This window comes from Lepidochelys kempii, chromosome 2, assembly GCF_965140285.1.
Source record: "Lepidochelys kempii isolate rLepKem1 chromosome 2, rLepKem1.hap1, whole genome shotgun sequence".
NCBI lineage: Eukaryota > Metazoa > Chordata > Testudines > Cheloniidae > Lepidochelys > Lepidochelys kempii.
Window position 1 is genome coordinate 121957356 of NC_136381.1, and position 17122 is coordinate 121974477.

General features: G+C 38.3%; 1 protein-coding gene across 3 annotated transcripts in view; it reads left to right on the plus strand.

The window, feature by feature from the left end:
* Positions 1-17122, plus strand: part of BCL2 (BCL2 apoptosis regulator) — a 127349-nt gene that overhangs the window by 54814 nt on the left and 55413 nt on the right. Inside the window, exon 3 of one of the 3 annotated variants that reach the window (XR_012157357.2) lies at positions 829-921. The exons of the other annotated variants lie outside the window; for them this stretch is intronic. The gene's annotated coding sequence lies outside the window, so the exon portion shown is untranslated. The remainder of the gene's footprint in view (positions 1-828; positions 922-17122) is intronic. 3 annotated transcript variants of the gene reach the window in all.

Consider the following 17122-nt stretch of genomic DNA (forward strand, 5'->3'; position numbering starts at 1 on the left):
CTTTTAGAAATACCTGAAACTTTGACACCCAAAATGTTTTGTCCTACACGAAGGCCCGTACATCTTTATCAGTCTTTGTGGTTCATCACTATATGTATATAATGCCCAATCTAATTTCCATTAAAGTCAATGGAAGCTTTATCATTATCTTCAACTGGAGCAGGATTAAGCCTTTATAGTAAAAACCTTAAGATCTACTCTTGAAAGCTTTGCAGAAAGTCTGAATTTACAGATTGTTCAGTATAAAAATGCCTCACTCCATAGTATGGCAACTGGTAAAACTTCCTTTATTAAAATTAAGATTTTGACAAAATTAGAACCTTATATTGCTAAGTGCTGAGAACTGTTAATCCCATTGACTTCAGCTGGAGTTAAGGATGCTTAGTACTTGCTGCAAACACTGAGCACCATTTAGGGTCAGACTTTCAATCATGTACTGCTTTCAGTCATGCAGCCTGTTAAGCAGTTTATGTAATAAACGTGAACCTTGCAGATCCAAAGTTTATTTTAATGTTTCTGGTTATGTTGCTAGGAAACTACGTTGTACCTTAGATTATGTCTGTTCAAGTGAAACATGGCTCTTGGACAAATTGTGTGCTGTAAATATACACACACATTAAAATAAGAACATACCATCAGTTACACCTCACACAATCCTATAACTCTAGCACTGTTGCATAACTAATTGTGAGCAAAACTGTATATAGTTTCTACTGTAGACACTTTAAAATCAGAGAATTTAAATTGGCGTTATTGATTTTAGAACAAATTAGGGGAAATATATAAGCAACTTCAAAGCATAACTGATAACTAATGTCTTTATCTTAGAGCATCTGAAGCCTGAGCTTTTGATCTTCGTCATCATGTATCCAAAGGTGAAGTAGGGGAGGGGGGAAAAAAGAAGGTATCCTGTGAGAAAAGGTAACTATAACAAAGCAGATGTGTGGGAGTCAGTGTAGCTGTAAGTGAATCCAGATGCTCTTTTGTATGTAGGGACATGAAGGGAATGTTCCAATAAAATTCACATAATAAAAATCTGAGCCCTTTTTTTTTCTTGGTTAAACTTGGATTCACATGTGTAGGATTCTTATGGACTTTGATGTGGCTTGACATTAGCACCATACAAAAGTGTATAGGGAGAAAGATTTTTAACAGACTTGGGGTTCTGGAAGGCAAATGATCTTTGGAAATCTACAACTTTTGAATAGGAAAAACACTTGCTCAGTCTAGACTTCAGAGAACCAGATATCTTAATGGTGTGCTGTAAGTGTACTGCTCTAGGAAACAGGATAGAGTAGAATGAAAATTTAATTTTTCTCTTGTCCACGGCTGTAGTTGAGATTACTGTATATTGAATCCATTTACTCCTGGTAATTTCGGTTGCATAGTAAAATATCACACCTTTTGTTTTTGTCACATGCAGTCTGTAGTGCAAGCTACACTTTATAATTTCTTTTATTCTAGCTATTTTTCAGGTACGTCTACTCCACTTGCACTAGAGTAGACACTTAATACAGGGACAGAAGGGGTTTTTACATTGTTGTAGTTAATCCACCTTCTTGACAGGCAGTAGCTAAATTGATGGAAGAATTATTCTGTCAGTTTAGCTGGGTCTGTATTGGGGGTTAGGTCTAGATAATTGCATCGCACAGGATGTAGAATTTTTCACAGCCTTGAGCAATGTAGTTAAGTCGACCTAAGTTTTAGATGTAGACCACACCACTGTGAAACCAAACACTGCCTCTCGTCTGCCTTAGGGCAGCTTAATCCTCTGTGTGTACAAATGAGTTTCTCTTTCCTAGGATATATTGGGAACACTGATGCATTGTCCCAAGGAGCCATCTGTAGTGTTTGCTTGTTCCTTCACATTATGTTCTTACTCATTCATCAATAAGCCCCTTCTCAGACACACTGTAGAGGACAACAACATTTTACCACAGAACATTTCTGGCTGTTTCTAATCAATGTGGTTATTATTCCTGAAGTGTTCAGTGGGCACCAGGCTTATTAAGGCTGTGTAAGTTGCAAATCATGCTATAAGCCGAGGAAACCTCATTCAGCATCTGTTCAGAATATGCATATTCTAATAAGGCAGGATGAGTGTATTTGATGAGACACTATATAACTCAAATAAGGCTCTTTTATGAGTCCATCTCTGACATTAGACTGTTTAATTACTCAAAACGCCATCAAACAGCATTTTGCATAGCCATTTTACAATAGCATGTTTACTGAACTGCATGGCTGATTTAGAGAAAACGGTAAGTTCTTTAGGGCAGTGGCTCTGTCTGTCCTATATTCTGTGAAGCACTGTGTACATTTTCAGACCTAGATAAAGGTTTGTTAATAAATTGTGTTGTTAAATAATAATTTTTAAGCTTATGAAGGCCCTGTTCTATAACTGTCTGTTTTTAGTGGGAGGCAGGAGCCTGATGGAAGGATGATTATTTGTATTATCTTATGTATGGGTCTCAAAATTGCTATCCACCACTCAATAGCCCTGTGAGAGATGAGTAAGACTCGCCGTTTTCCATATGGGGAAAATAAGAGACAGAGAAGAAAAGACCAACATTTTCAAAAGTGTCCACTAGTTTTGAGTGCTCAGTTTGAGATACCTGAGGCCTGATTTCTCTGTGGATCCTGAGCATCCTGAGCACTCATTTGCCTCAGTTAGAGTTGCAAGTGCTTCGTGCCTCTTTCAGCTAGACCATAGGTATCTCATTTTGGGCAGCCAAAAACTGAGGCATTCAAATTTAGTGGACATGTTGACAATTTTGGCCTGTTTGTTTAGCCTGGGCTAGAACTCAGATCCCTTTTCTTTGTACTTCAGCTATAAAATTGTCCTTCTGCGCTTTAGGAAGTTCTGACTTTTTTTATATTTTAATAGATCCATCCTAAAGACACCAGTGAAAAGTTAGTAAATTTGTTTTCTAAAAATGTAGCTGCTTGGGGAGGCAGCCATTGCAGGACCTTATCCAGCTAATGATGATGGCATGGATAGTGGACGGTATTTCCCACCTATCTTGCAATTCAGCAAGCCTCTTAAGCACATGCCTAACTTTTAAGCATGTGAGTAGTCCCATTAAACTTCAAAAGACTTAAGGCACATGCTTAAGTATCTGGCTGAATTAGGGCCCAAGTCATTTCACACTCACTTTGTGCAAGTGTAAATGACTACGCAAGAGATGAGACAGTGGAGAAGCAGGCCCAGTGTACGTGTATATGTCTCTTTTGGTTTATTGTTGGTGACATTAGTATCTATACAATTTTACAGATGGGGAAATGCAAGCAGGGATGTTAAGGCAAAATCCAACTTAAGATCAGCCATTCCCCTTGAGGTGTGAAGCCTCAGCCTTTCAAAAAATCAGGCCCAATGACTCTCAGGTTGGGCACCCAAAATTAGAGGAGTCATTTGAAAATTTGGGACTAAGTATCTATCAAGGCTGCAGCCCTCAGCTAATTCTCCTCGACCATCCTGCCCTTCAGTCATGCCATGATGGAAGTATAACTCTTGACTGCTGTACAGTTTGTGGGAGAGTTTCTCAGGTAATTCCTATTAATGCTGAAGAGTGTTCTGCACATAACTTCCCCATGTATCAAATAGGGAATGGGTCTCTAAACATTTTGTCTCGTAGATCCTATCTGTCTATCTATCTATCTATCTGGTTTTTTTTATACTGGTGACCATCACACAGTATCTGAATGCCTGTCACATAAAATTAATAGCAATAGTGAATTCCCTAGTGGACTTCATGGACTCAGGCACACTCCCCTTTCAGGGTCCAAACTCTACTTGGAGTAGGGGATTTTGCGGGGACGGGGAGAGAACAGTGGGGTTTGTAGGAGTTTGGGAATAAAAGGGATTTTCAAACTGTGAGAATCATTTATGGTGGCCCTGCAACATTTCCTGAAGCTGGTTAGACTTTGGATTTGCCTGATCTCTGCTGGGAGCTTATTCTCTAGCCAGATCCCCTCAGCAAAGAATCCTTTGTCTCAAGCTCTTGGTTTCTCCTGGACTTGCCCCAGGGGAGCACAGTGACATGGAGGTTGAGGGATTGAAATTTGGTCTTTGATGTAACTGGGGCTTTATTTATTAATTTCTTTGAAAATTAGGACCAAAGCTTTAAACTGGCATCAAAAGATGACTGGGCGCTGGCAGGCCTGGTGTGCTCATGGGGGCCTGAGCCATGGAGAAGTGGGGCAGCCACATTCTGTACTAGCTGGAGGCTATGCATCGATTTCATGTTTGGTTTCAGAAACAGTGAGATGTATAGTTGAGTTTAATCAGCCTATTGTTGGAAGCTGCAGCCATGGTGTGTGTGTGTCTGTCTGTCTCTCAGTAGTCTCACGTAGATATTGAAGAGAAGTGAGGATAGTATGGATCCCTACAGACCCCCACAGATGAGGGCCTTCGGAGAGAAGGAGCAGTTAGCCATCACCATTCTCTGATGCAGGGGAACGAATGGAACCACTGTAATGCTAGTCTGTCTTGTGCTGTGTTGTGTAGGTATGGTAGTATTGCCTTGTGGTCTACTGTGTCAAAGGCTGCAGAGAGATCCAGCATAGAGATCTCACCTGTGTATGTGGCCATGAGGAGGTCATCTTTTAATACCACTAGAGCTGTCTCTGTGCTGCACCTTGATCTGACCCTGGCTGGTGAATCATTTGTAGAAAAGACCAAGGATATTCAAGAACAAGTTATAGAACTTATTTTGTTCTCTATATGATCTAGAAAAAGAAAAGTAGTATTTTATTAGGCAAAAGAGGAAAACTAGGCTATTGAAATCTAACCTGCATAGAAACTATTTAATAAAAATGACGTTATTTTTAATAGCCACTGTGACTAATTAAAGAGGATAATGAAGGTGTAAATATTTATACACATCCTTGTCTTAAAAAAAGAAACTCTGACCTTTCTGTACAGGAAAGGATAGGAGAAAGAAAGAGGAAAAAAAAGAAAAGGAAAGAAAAGTGGGAAGTTAGTCCCAAGAAACTAAATAGAAGACATGTCTAGTACAATTGCTTCATGTTTTTAAGCAACAATAAGCCCCGACAATTTTTTTTTTTTTTTGGTTAGTGTTCATAGCCACAAATATGTGTATTATTTCCTTTTTGCCCACACTGTACTAAGAATCATCTTTCCAATGCAGAAGTTAATCCCGAATAATCTCATCACTCAGAACAGTGAAAATGCAATGTTTTATCAGTGTTTTATTCACTTTGTACTGTTGTTCATATTTTAATAGAATGTACAAGTTTTATAATTTTAGAACTATTCACCATCCACACTACCCTACTGTCCTATGTAAACTATTTGCTTTCATGATTATTCACATTTTTGCATTTTACATCCTTTTGCTAATTATTGCAGTATATGTCATAAACCAGACATCAAAATGCATATAATAAAATAATTAATTACATGACAAAGGAAAACAATTACTCTCTCTATAACATAATGTTTTCCATCAAGCTTAGTGTTTAAATAGATAAAGGTTTAAGAGCCTCCACATTTTCATTGCTTACATACAAAGATAAAATTACTGATGATGTGGGGGGAAAGTGGTCATACTCTACAAACAATCTCTAACTCCACACTACAATTAAAAAGATTAGCAGTGAAATAATTAACAGTGTTATTTAAATTGTCATCAGATTCACACAGGAGCTGTCTTAATCTGTCTGGCTGTAGTTTCAGTATCACATCAGGCTGCAGCCAGAGATTTGTTTTGTAATCCTAAAGTTTAGAAACTTAATTTTTAAAACAATGAAATCTTAAACTTTGAGACCAGCAGAGAAGAGCTGCTGTTGAAAACCACTGCATTCCTGCTCAATTCAAATTCTGATTATATATTTTACAGTGAGGTTTTAAAGATTTTGTTGTTTTTCAGTACAGATTGGGAAAAACCTCAATTCCTTCTTCTTGTGAAATCAAAGAACTAACAAGTAAGGGAGCATAGATTGATACAGGGTGCTTGCAATTTGCCATTTGCAGTATGAAGGTCATTTTCATTTACCAACTGCTAATCCTAAAATCTAAAATGTTCTACTTGAAATTAAGGCAGAGCAATGTCATACAGGGACATAGAACACCTTTGCTTTCAGTTTTAGTAATTGTGTTTTACCAACTTTATAATACTTAAAGAAGAACTTATCTGACTTTATAATACTTAAAGAAGAACTGCAAGCTACACAACCTCCCAACCAACTATTGTAAACTATTTGTTATTAAACACAGAGACTTGTACATTGGGAATTACCCAGAAGAGTAAAATCAGTGATAAAATAAATATGAAATAGTCTGGATTTTGATAGTCTCTTTGTTGACTTTCTGGTTTAAGGCACCTGTCATAGAATCATAAAAGATTAGGGTTGGAAGAGACCTCAGGAGGTCATCTAGTCCAACCCCCTGCTCAACGTAGGACCAACCCCAACTAAATCATCCCAGCCAGGGCTTTGTCAAGCTGGGCCTTAAAAACCTCTAAGGCTGGAGATTCCACCACCTCCCTAGGTAACCCATTCCAGTGCTTAACTACCCTCCTAGTGAAATAGTGTTTCCTAATATCCAGCCCTCTGCAACTTGAGACCATTGCTCCTTGTTCTGTCATCTGCCACCACTGAGAACAGCCGAGTTCCATCCTCTTGGGAACCTTCAGGTAGTTGAAGGCTGCTATCAAATCTCTCCCCCCCCCCCCCCCGAGTCTTCTCTTCTTCAGACTAAACAAGTCCAGTTCCCTCAGCCTCTCCTCATAAGTCATGTGCCCCAGGACCCTGATCATTTTCATTACCTCCACTGGACTCTCTCCAATTTGTCTATATCCCTTCTGTAGTGGGGGACCCAAAACTGGACACAATACTCTGGGTGTGGCCTCATCAGTGCCAAATAGAGGGGAATAATCACTTCCCTCGATCTGCTGGCAGTGCTCCTACTAATGCAGCCCAGTATGCCGTTAGCCTTCTTGGCAAGGGCACACTGCTGACTCATATCCAGCTTCTCATCCACTGTAATCCTCAGGTCCTTTTCTGCAGAACTGCTCTTAGCCAGTTGGTCCCCAGCCTGTAGCGGTGAATGGGATTCTTCCGTCCTAAGTGCAGGACCCTGTACTTGTCCTTGTTGAACCTCATCAGATTTCTTTTGGCCCAATCCTCCAATTTGTCTAGGTCACTCTGGACCCTATCCCTACCCTCCAGCGTATCTACCTCTCCCTTCATCTTAGTGTAATCTGCGAACTTGCTGAGGGTGCAATCCATCCCATCATCCAGATCATTAATAAAGATGTTGAACAAAACTGGCCCCAAGACTGACACCTGGGGCACTCCACTTGATACTGCCTGCCAACTAGACATCGAACCGTTGATCCCCATCCGTTGAGCCCGACAATCTAGCCAGCTTTCTATCCACCTCATAGTCCATTCATCCAATCCATGCTTTTTTAACGTGCTGGCAAGAATACTGTGGGAGACCATATCAAAAGCTTTGCTAAAGTCAAGATATATTATGTCCACTGGTTTCCCCATATCCACAGAGCCAGTTATCTCCTCATAGAAGGCAATCAGGTTGGTCAGGCATGGCTTGCCCTTGGTGAATCCATGTTGACTGTTCCTGATCACCTTCCTCTCCTCCAAATGCTTCAAAATGGTTTCCTTGAAGACCTGATCCATGATTTTTCCAGGGACTGAGATGAGGCTGACGGGTCTGTAGTTTCCTGCGTTCTCCTTCTTCCCTTTTTTAAAGATGGGCACTATATTTGCCTGTCACTGTGGAATCAGAGAGACTTATTGACAAGTGTTGCCAACTCTTGTGATGTTTATTGTAAGTTTTGTGGTATCTGATAGTTGTTTTTTTTTAAAGCCTTAGCTCTTGGAGTCATGATTCTGTGAGAATCCCAACTTTTTTTTTTTAAAGAAAGTTTCTAGCCCTCATGCTTGCAGAGAAAAGCTTGAGAACGTGACCCCAGTGCAACCTCTAATGACTCAAAAACCAAAAGACAAAGAAAAAAATTATTTTTAAGCCAAACTCATGATTTTGGGGGCCTGACATAATTTTTGAATGCCTGGGGTTGGCAATACTGCATTAAACATCTAATTGTGTGGGATTCTGTCTAATGTGGTTTAAAACTCAGAGCGTGATCCTTAATGCTCACACAGGTGTTCAGTGTGGCTCTAGGAGGGTGGTTTCCAGGATAACTCCTCCAGAAACCTTTCCAAATGACACAGAGTGTCAACACTCTGAAGCCCCTGTCTTACTACTGGGTCTGGATGGAGCCTCTTTGTAGTCAATACAGTCACACCAGTCCAGGGTTTGCACCAGCAGATCCAATTGCAGGAAGGAGGGTCTAAATATCCCATGTAGATAAAAACCTTGACGTATTTTATAAATAGATGACCAGGCTTTCATAGAATCATAGAAATGTAGGACTGGAAGGGAACTTGGGAAGTCATCAAGTCCAGCCCTCTGCGCTGAGGCAGGACCAAATAAACCTAGAGCATTCCACAACCTCCCTTGGAAGCTTGTTCCAGAGCATACCTACCTTTGCAGTTAGAAACTTTTTTCCTAATATCTCTGTTGCTGCATGTTAAGACCATAACTTCTTGTCCTACCTTCAGTTTGGTTGCTCATATAAAGGATTTGCCAGTGTTGATGTAGGCAGAATCAAATCTTCTAGCAACTCATGGTCAATCCATCACAAAAGAAAATAAATGGAAAAGTACAGATTTCAGACAACTAGAACTACAGAAGAAGGCTGGTTTCTGCTGTATTGTTGTTTTTGTCTGTTTTTCTTCTCCCTTCATGTTGCTTTAGTGGTTAATTAAATTTAAATTTAAATTGCTGTGTACTGTACATGATAAAGTAAAGCTTAATTTTTTCCTAATAATTTTCTGTTAACATCTGGTGACGGTTTGTGTCCTTGTTATGGAGACTATTTAAGAAAAATTACGGATTAGAAATTGAGTATTGTTGATAATCTGCTGTCAACAAATACAGTACCGAATGTTACAGTATAATCCCTATATAATCAGATGGAGTTGATATAAAGGGTCCTCTTGTTTTAAGGCTGGGGTAATTCAATTTCTACACTAACTTAGTCCTGTGATTCTTTAGACTCTTTCTCTGAGTGACATTGTATCCTACTAGTTAGAGCAGGAAACAGGGAATGAGAACTCTGCCGTGGACTATGCCTTGTGACTTTGAGTCAGTCTATGAGCCTGTATGTATACTCAACTGTAAAATGGGTCTAATAATATATACCATCTTCCAAGATCATTGTGTTGCATAATTTACCAAGATTTGTAAAGCACTTTCAGGTCCTTAGGGGAAAGATGCTAAATAAATGCAAAGAACTAGTGTCAGTGACTTTGGAGTATAGCCAGCTAAGGGTGGGAAAATAATTACAATTATGTATTTTTCATATGATTTAGCATCTTGGGAAGAAAAATATCAGCAAGATTTTCCACTGTAGGCTAGGCCTGTCTTATCTCGCTTTCTGCTGCAGCAGTCAAGAAAGATTAAACCAGTTCCAGCCCATGTACGATGTAATACAAGTATTCAGAGGTGGGCTTTTAGTTTCATAGTTCCAGCTGGTTGGCCTGTTGGTCCGTTTATTTGATTAATCTTTGCTTACTGGCTGAAATAGATAATTGCTCCTCTTCCCCTTCAAAATGTACTTCCGATTTTTTTTTCCAGATATGAAGGGTGTTGAATTGTGTATATTTTTAAATGTGACTACATTGTAGAATAGATTTATGTCCTTGAACACTATTCAGACCTCATATAGAAGTGGAAAATGGATTAAAACAAGAGTACTAGACAAGAAAATCCAGGCCTTATCCAGTGAGCTATGAGTCCTTTAATCCTCTCTTCTTGAAATGACAGTAGCTTCTCCTTTCTTTTTATTGTGATTTCATATTCTTTGCTAAATACTATGCCTCAATGAGAATCCATAGCTTTCTTAATTCTGCCTATGATTATGGAGCTACACCAGTTTAGGCTAGTTGAAGATCTGGCCCTATGTTTCTAAAGAACCACTTGCATTGTATCTTCATGGAATGGAGCCTTTTTCAGTCCTTAACTCAAAATGGACAGGGACTGAAGATTTTAGTAGTCTGAGCTCTTGCACTTGCTATATTCAGACCTGGACCAGTGCCAACAATGCAATGCTAGAGCAAAGAAACAGTGACAGTTTTAAGGTTTAGTATCTCATAAATCACTAAGGCTAGAAACAAATGCATTATATTGTTGGAATGCTGAGTCAGTCGTGTTACTGTTCCAGTAGTGTAAGGCATTTGTTTCTACTACTGCTATATCACAAGATACTGAACCTTAAAATATATATATTGATAATGATTGTTAATTCAGATTGCAACATGATTATGAGGATCACTGTGTCAAGAACTGTTAAATATATCTACCAGTTCTTCATACTATCTGAAAGTTTGCATCCTTAGCTTTCGGGTGGCACAAAGGAATATACTCTCATAGTCTAATGAACCTTTAGCTACTGGCTGCTAAAATCATACTTTAAATGGTGGTGGTAATCCAAGATATTATTCAGTATTGAATGTGACTAATGCTCATTATTTTTGGCAATACCAAGACTTTCAGGACCAATTAAATATCCCAGAACATTGTTTAAACAAAAATAAATAGTGAATCCCTGAACTGATGTATACACCTTTTTCTAGACATCTTTGGTTTTCAGTGGCTTCTTTTAGATTCTTACTACTGTATTTTTAAGGAGTTAACAAAAGAGAATGGGGCTTTCAGGTAAAAAAAAGCATCTTTCTACCAATGCATTGTGCAGTAATTCATGTAAGTAAGATTGCTTTTATTAATTTTTCCACAAGTTTTATCTTTTCACAGTTGTGTAGGCAACAAACCTTCTGAACTCATGTGGTCAAACTCTATCAATTTCACCTATTCAGACCTATTCAAATAAATGGGATTGGATTGATTTATGGTCCCCAGTTTTAGAATATATATCATTAACTTTGATAGATATTGTAAAATGAACCCAGGACTGGGTGAAACTTTTATGAAAGTGTATGTTGCTCAGATAACCATTCAGTCTTAACTCTGCTCACACATTTTGCTCCGGTTCTATAAAATCAGAATGTCGCATCTGAGTACTACATATTTCTTTAAGTAGTACAGTTTGGTGTCAATTTTCTTGATGTTTCACAACGTTTAGGCAGCTCAATCACATTTTGCTTATATATTTGCAGTTCTAGAAGCATTTATTTGACCTTTCAGAGTAGCAGCCGTGTTAGTCTCTATTCGCAAAAAGAAAAGGAGTACTTGTGGCACCTTAGAGACTAACAAATTTATTTGAGCATAAGCTTTCGTGAGCTACAGCTCACTTCATCGGATGCATTCAGTGGAAAATACAATGGGGAGATTTATATACACAGAGAACATGAAACAATGGGTGTTACCATATACACTGTAAGGAGAGTGATCACTTATGATGAGCTATTACAAGCAGGAGAGCGGGGGGGGGGAGGGGAGGGAGGAAACCTTTTTTACCAATAATCAAGGTGGGCCATTTCCAGCAGTTGACAAGAACGTCTGAGGAACAGTGGGGGGGTGGGGGGAATAAACATGAGGAAATAGTTTTACTTCGTGTAATGACTGATCCACTCCCAGTCTCTATTCAAGCCTAAGTTAATTGTATCCAGTTTGCAAATTAATTCCAATTCAGCAGTCTCTCGTTGGAGTCTGTTTTTGAAGTTTTTTTGTTGAAGAATTGCCACTTTTAGGTCTGAGATCGAGTGATCAGAGAGATTGAAGTGTTCTCCGACTGGTTTTTGAATGTTATAATTCTTGACGTCTGATTTGTGTCCATTTATTCTTTTACGTAGAGACTGTCCAGTTTGACCAATGTATATGCCATCATGTGCCAGGAATGTCCCTCTGCCATGTACATTGGTCAAACTGGACAGTCTCTACGTAAAAGAATAAATGGACACAAATCAGACGTCAAGAATTATAACATTCAAAAACCAGTCGGAGAACACTTCAATCTCTCTGATCACTCGATCTCAGACCTAAAAGTGGCAATTCTTCAACAAAAAAACTTCAGAAACAGACTCCAACGAGAGACTGCTGAATTGGAATTAATTTGCAAACTGGATACAATTAACTTAGGCTTGAATAGACACTGGGAGCGGATCGGTCATTACACAAAGTAAAACTATTTCCCCATGTTTATTCCCCCTCCCCCCGCCCCTCACTGTTCCTCAGACGTTCTTGTCAACTGCTGGAAATGGCCCACCTTGATTATCACTACAAAAGGTTTCCTCCCCTTCCCCTTCCCCCCTCCCCCACCGCTGGTAAAAGCTCATCATAAGTGATCACTTTCCTTACAGTAAAAAGAAAAGGAGGACTTGTGGCACCTTAGAGACTAACCAACACGGTAAACATCTGATGAAGTGAGCTGTAGCTCACGAAAGCTCATGCTCAAATAAATTGGTTAGTCTCTAAGGTGCCACAAGTCCTCCTTTTCTTTTTGCGAATACAGACTAACATGGCTGTTCCTCTGAAACCTTTCCTTACAGTGTGTATGGTAACACCCATTGTTTCATGTTCTCTGTGTATATAAATCTCCCCATTGTATTTTCCACTGAATGCACCCGATGAAGTGAGCTGTAGCTCACGAAAGTTTATGCTCAAATAAATTTGTTAGTCTCTAAGGTGCCACAAGTACTCCTTTTATTTGACCTTGTTTTTGTAAACAACAAAATCTATGAAAAGCATGATGTGTCTGACATAGGCCTTGGTACAGATTGATTTTATAGGTCTGTTGCCCTCAGCATACTTCCACTCATATTTCTCACAAACATTCAGTTGCATTTCTCTTGCTGCACTTAATTCCTGTACCCTGATACTTTTAGCTCAGAAAATAAAAAGCAAAAATTAATTTCAGAAACACGCGTTTTGAGAAAGAGTTCAACTGAATTATTTCCACAAAAGATTAAGGACACTATTATCATCCACAATGTGTAGATAAAATATACACAACAAATAATGAAGTACATCAGTTCCAATACATTTAATAGTATAGATTGTCTTAAGCTTTATACTCTTTTGTGGTAAGGCTTTATCACTTAATACGAAGAGAGATCATAATCCAAAATTTAATATGGTGATGATCTGGTTTTATCTGTCTGTGAAGAAGATTACATTCCAGATGGTGGAAGTTATAATCCAAGCCTGTTATGGTGCTCAAAATGTACCAAATAACTGAATAGAAATAAAACTATTTTTATTTATTTATTTATTTATTTACCAGAGTTATTTATTCAGGAACATAGCTGATGCAGTTGTCATAAAACATTCAAAATGTCAGAGTATATTAAAAGGGATTTGGATAATCATGACTGGAGTACACAGAGAACAGGTCGAGGAGTAGCGGAGGAGTAAGTAGACTGCAAAGTGATGCAGGCCATTTTCCTATGTCATAATCTCAAACTAGCTTTTGCATCACCTTGTTATTGTCTATAAACCATACTCCTTTACTCTCACAAGTCAGCATGGAGGAATGGCTATGAAAAAGTACACTGAAAGAGGCAAGCCAAGTAGTAACAGCATGCTTTGCCAACTGTATTGTGGGACTCTACAGGGAACATGGACAAAAAAAAAAAGGAACAAGGCAAACTTTGTAGCTAGGCCGTTGGAGAGACTGCAGAACCTTATGTCCTATTCCACAGATCACCTTCAGGTGACTAAGGCTTCAGCCTCACCGAAGTATAGACTACACTATTTCCAGGCCTTTATTTACTATCCAGTCAGGATCAGGGCCCCATTATGCTAGGTCCTGTACAAACTCATTCAAAGATGCAGTTCTTGTCCTAAAGGCCTTGCAATCTAATGTAGATTGGTGCATACGCTTTCAGCATTTACCTACACTAAAGGTTTAGTGAAACCTGGTTTATACAGTAGTTTATGCAATGCTGCTTAATAAAAATAGGCTGTGACATCCCCTTTGAATCACACAGGTTTATACTAAAAGATCAGCTGCTCTCTTGATATGAGTTTACAATAAACATAACAGCCGATTCATGCTGAATTTATTACTTTAATAGTGGCATCTGAAATGACTAGCTTGAAGTATTCCTTTGCTACTAGTCAGAAAGAGATTGCAGTTAACGTAATACAGAAATGACATTTCAGAAAGCATTGATTTAAGTGCTGCAGATAAAACTCACACATATGCAAAATATGTGATCATTACTAAGATCTCAAAGCACTGAAAAACGCAAGTGTGTCATTATTTCCATTTTTCAGAAGGGGAAATTGAGTCACATAATAGTTAAAGGACCTACCAAAAGAGACATTTTATCTCACTTTGACGGGACATGGAATCTGGGAACAGAACCCAGGTCTCCTCATTCCAAGTCTTATGTCCTAGCCTTCTCAGCCCCTCCAGTCATTCCATTATGTTCCTTCTCACTCAGCTGCAGAGATTACCACTAAACAGTTACTTCGGATAGTCACATGACAGATGCCTAAAGGATTTTTTTTTTTTTTAAGTATGAATTAATAATAATCACTTTTGGTTATTTTGAAGGAGTAGCTGTGCTTAGGTGAGGTTAAACCAGTGATTATTCTAAAGTTCTGTTTTCAGTGCATTCTCTCTGGATGGTTGCTGATTTTGTTCCATTTAAAGCGTTTTGTGGCATGAACTCACTTTGTTTCTACCCACATCACTGCATTCCTGGGATGTTTTTCACAGGCCTTAGCAAGATCATCTGACAGCAACCAGTGAGGTCAATAAACTTTATACACAGCTAAATGCTTGAAGCTAGGAGAATTAATTATTATTTTCTGTACAAAGTTAGGAAAGAATACTCAGTATGTTACAGTGTTATGGAGTAAATGTTGTTTGTTGTAACTGAACTAGTTTCACATGATAATGCTGAACAGAGAAAGAAAATGTCTGCATCCTTTACATGGGCCTCACAGAACAGTCACCACCCACACTGTTTATTCAGACTCGGAGCTCTGCCATTCACTGTGTAAGCCAGGGGAGGAGAAAAAAAAGAAAAAAAACCTTCATGAACAGTACACACTTGAAGCCATGTATTCTCTGTGCAAAGTGGAGTTTTTTAAAAAAATCCAAATAAGGGATTTTCAGTTGCAATAGTTTCAAGATGTAATTTTCGCTGAACATCCAGCTACATAGATTCAGCCCACTATTCCAATTCCCAAACCATCTCCTCTTTAACTTTCTGAGAATTTGATGCTGCCACTAAAATTCCCCTCACAATATTCCCCTCTTCTGATAGCTGAAAAAGAGTTAAAGGTATTTAGGTACCAAACAGATGATACAGTTTATTGAAAAGGTGCAGAATGTTAAGATCTGGGTCTTGTACTCAGGCTCTTGACCAGTGACAGTTTTATAGTCCTCTATTTTCCTAAGTCCTAGCTATCCATTGGTATAAAGTATTTGGATCTGATTCTCCACTCCATTACACCTACCAATCTATTATTACAAATAGGGTTATTATAAGGAGTGGGAATTGCTGTATTAGATCATCTTAAGTCCGCTCTACACCAGTTCAGTAATATTTTAGATTTTCCAAATGACAGGGATTCAAACCTCTTTCTATGGCTATTAGAACTTTTCAGGAAAATTTTCATGATATTCCATTGATATTTTCCTTTTTTAATTTCATCCCGCATTTCCTATTTAATACCCCCTTTTATAATGGTTAGTAATTCCTCTCCCTCTGGCATTTATATTTAAAGTATTTACAGATTTAAGTCACCTTCAGTTGTTGCTTAGACAAGCTCATGTATTTGGCTTGTTTAGAAATTTGTAAATCTATCTTTGGCTGTATTTGAAGTCCATAAAAATGCCAATAAAATATCATTATTTGTTCTGAAGACTGCAACCAAAAAAAAGTCCACACTGGAAGCAGTAATTAAACTTTTCCTCTAAGGTACCAGAGAGTCAAAATGGTAAGCACCAACTGGTTAATCCAGAACTGAGACTGCTCTCAGAAGCCACTCATTCCCCCAACAAGCACTATTCAACGTATTTTCAGTTCTAAGCTAAAGATTGTGTTCTTCCGCCCACCCCCATTTTTCCTTAATTGTTTATTCTGAATGAACTGAGCCAGTGGATTCCCTCAGAGAAACAAACACTCAGCACAAAGATAAGTAATTTTTATGATTACTATAGCACTTTACTTAAAATTTGCTAAGTTATAAATCTATCTACCCTTATAGTAGTACTTTAAAACATTTCAGGCTAGACCCTCAACTGGTGTAAATCAGTGTAGCTCAATTTATTTAAGTGACATTATGCCAAACTATACCAGCTGAGGATATGGTCTCTCTCATTTGTCTGCATTCCCAGTAAAAACAACAAGATAAACAATAGATAGATGTACTTGCTTTTGTTTTTCCTCCATGCAAACTATTATTTCTGAAATTCTAAGCACAGTTCTGCTAGTCTAAACCTGAAGATTCTACTCTTTGTTCTCTAAGTTCCCCTTTTTTATATTTAGGCCTTGTAGTGATTACTTAGTAGATTTTTCAGTAACCAAATTACTAAATATGTGTATTTATATACCTATTAATTATATTTAAACCCTATGGCCAAAATTCTCTTTGGACTTCAGTGGGAGCAGAACGTGCAACACAAGGGGTAAACTTTGGCCCAATGACTGGAGTAGGAAGTTTTAAAGCACATAACATTGATACATAAAGACCGTTTAACTCATTCATTCCTTCTTATTTAAAACATTTACCAAATGCTTTTTATATGTAGCAGGCCTTGTTTATGCAGTATTTGTACTGCGAGAACAGCATTACTTTCTTGAGACCGTCCCTTAGTTTCTCTGTGTCTCTTAAATATACGATGAGAGCATTGCTTTTCACCCACCAACTAATTATTGGTGTCCTCCTGCCAAGTGGTAACTAGGTGCTAGGATTATTATACACTTCATTTCCACACTAGTTTAATTTGCTACTGCTTTAAAAACTTTGAACACAAACTTTTTATCTGCAATCTCTCCTTTTCTCAGCAATTTGCCATTCTGATATTTGGAACCATGTCTTATTTGATCTTGATCATCATTCTTAACCTCCCATTCCATCCTTTTTCCCCACTCCAGA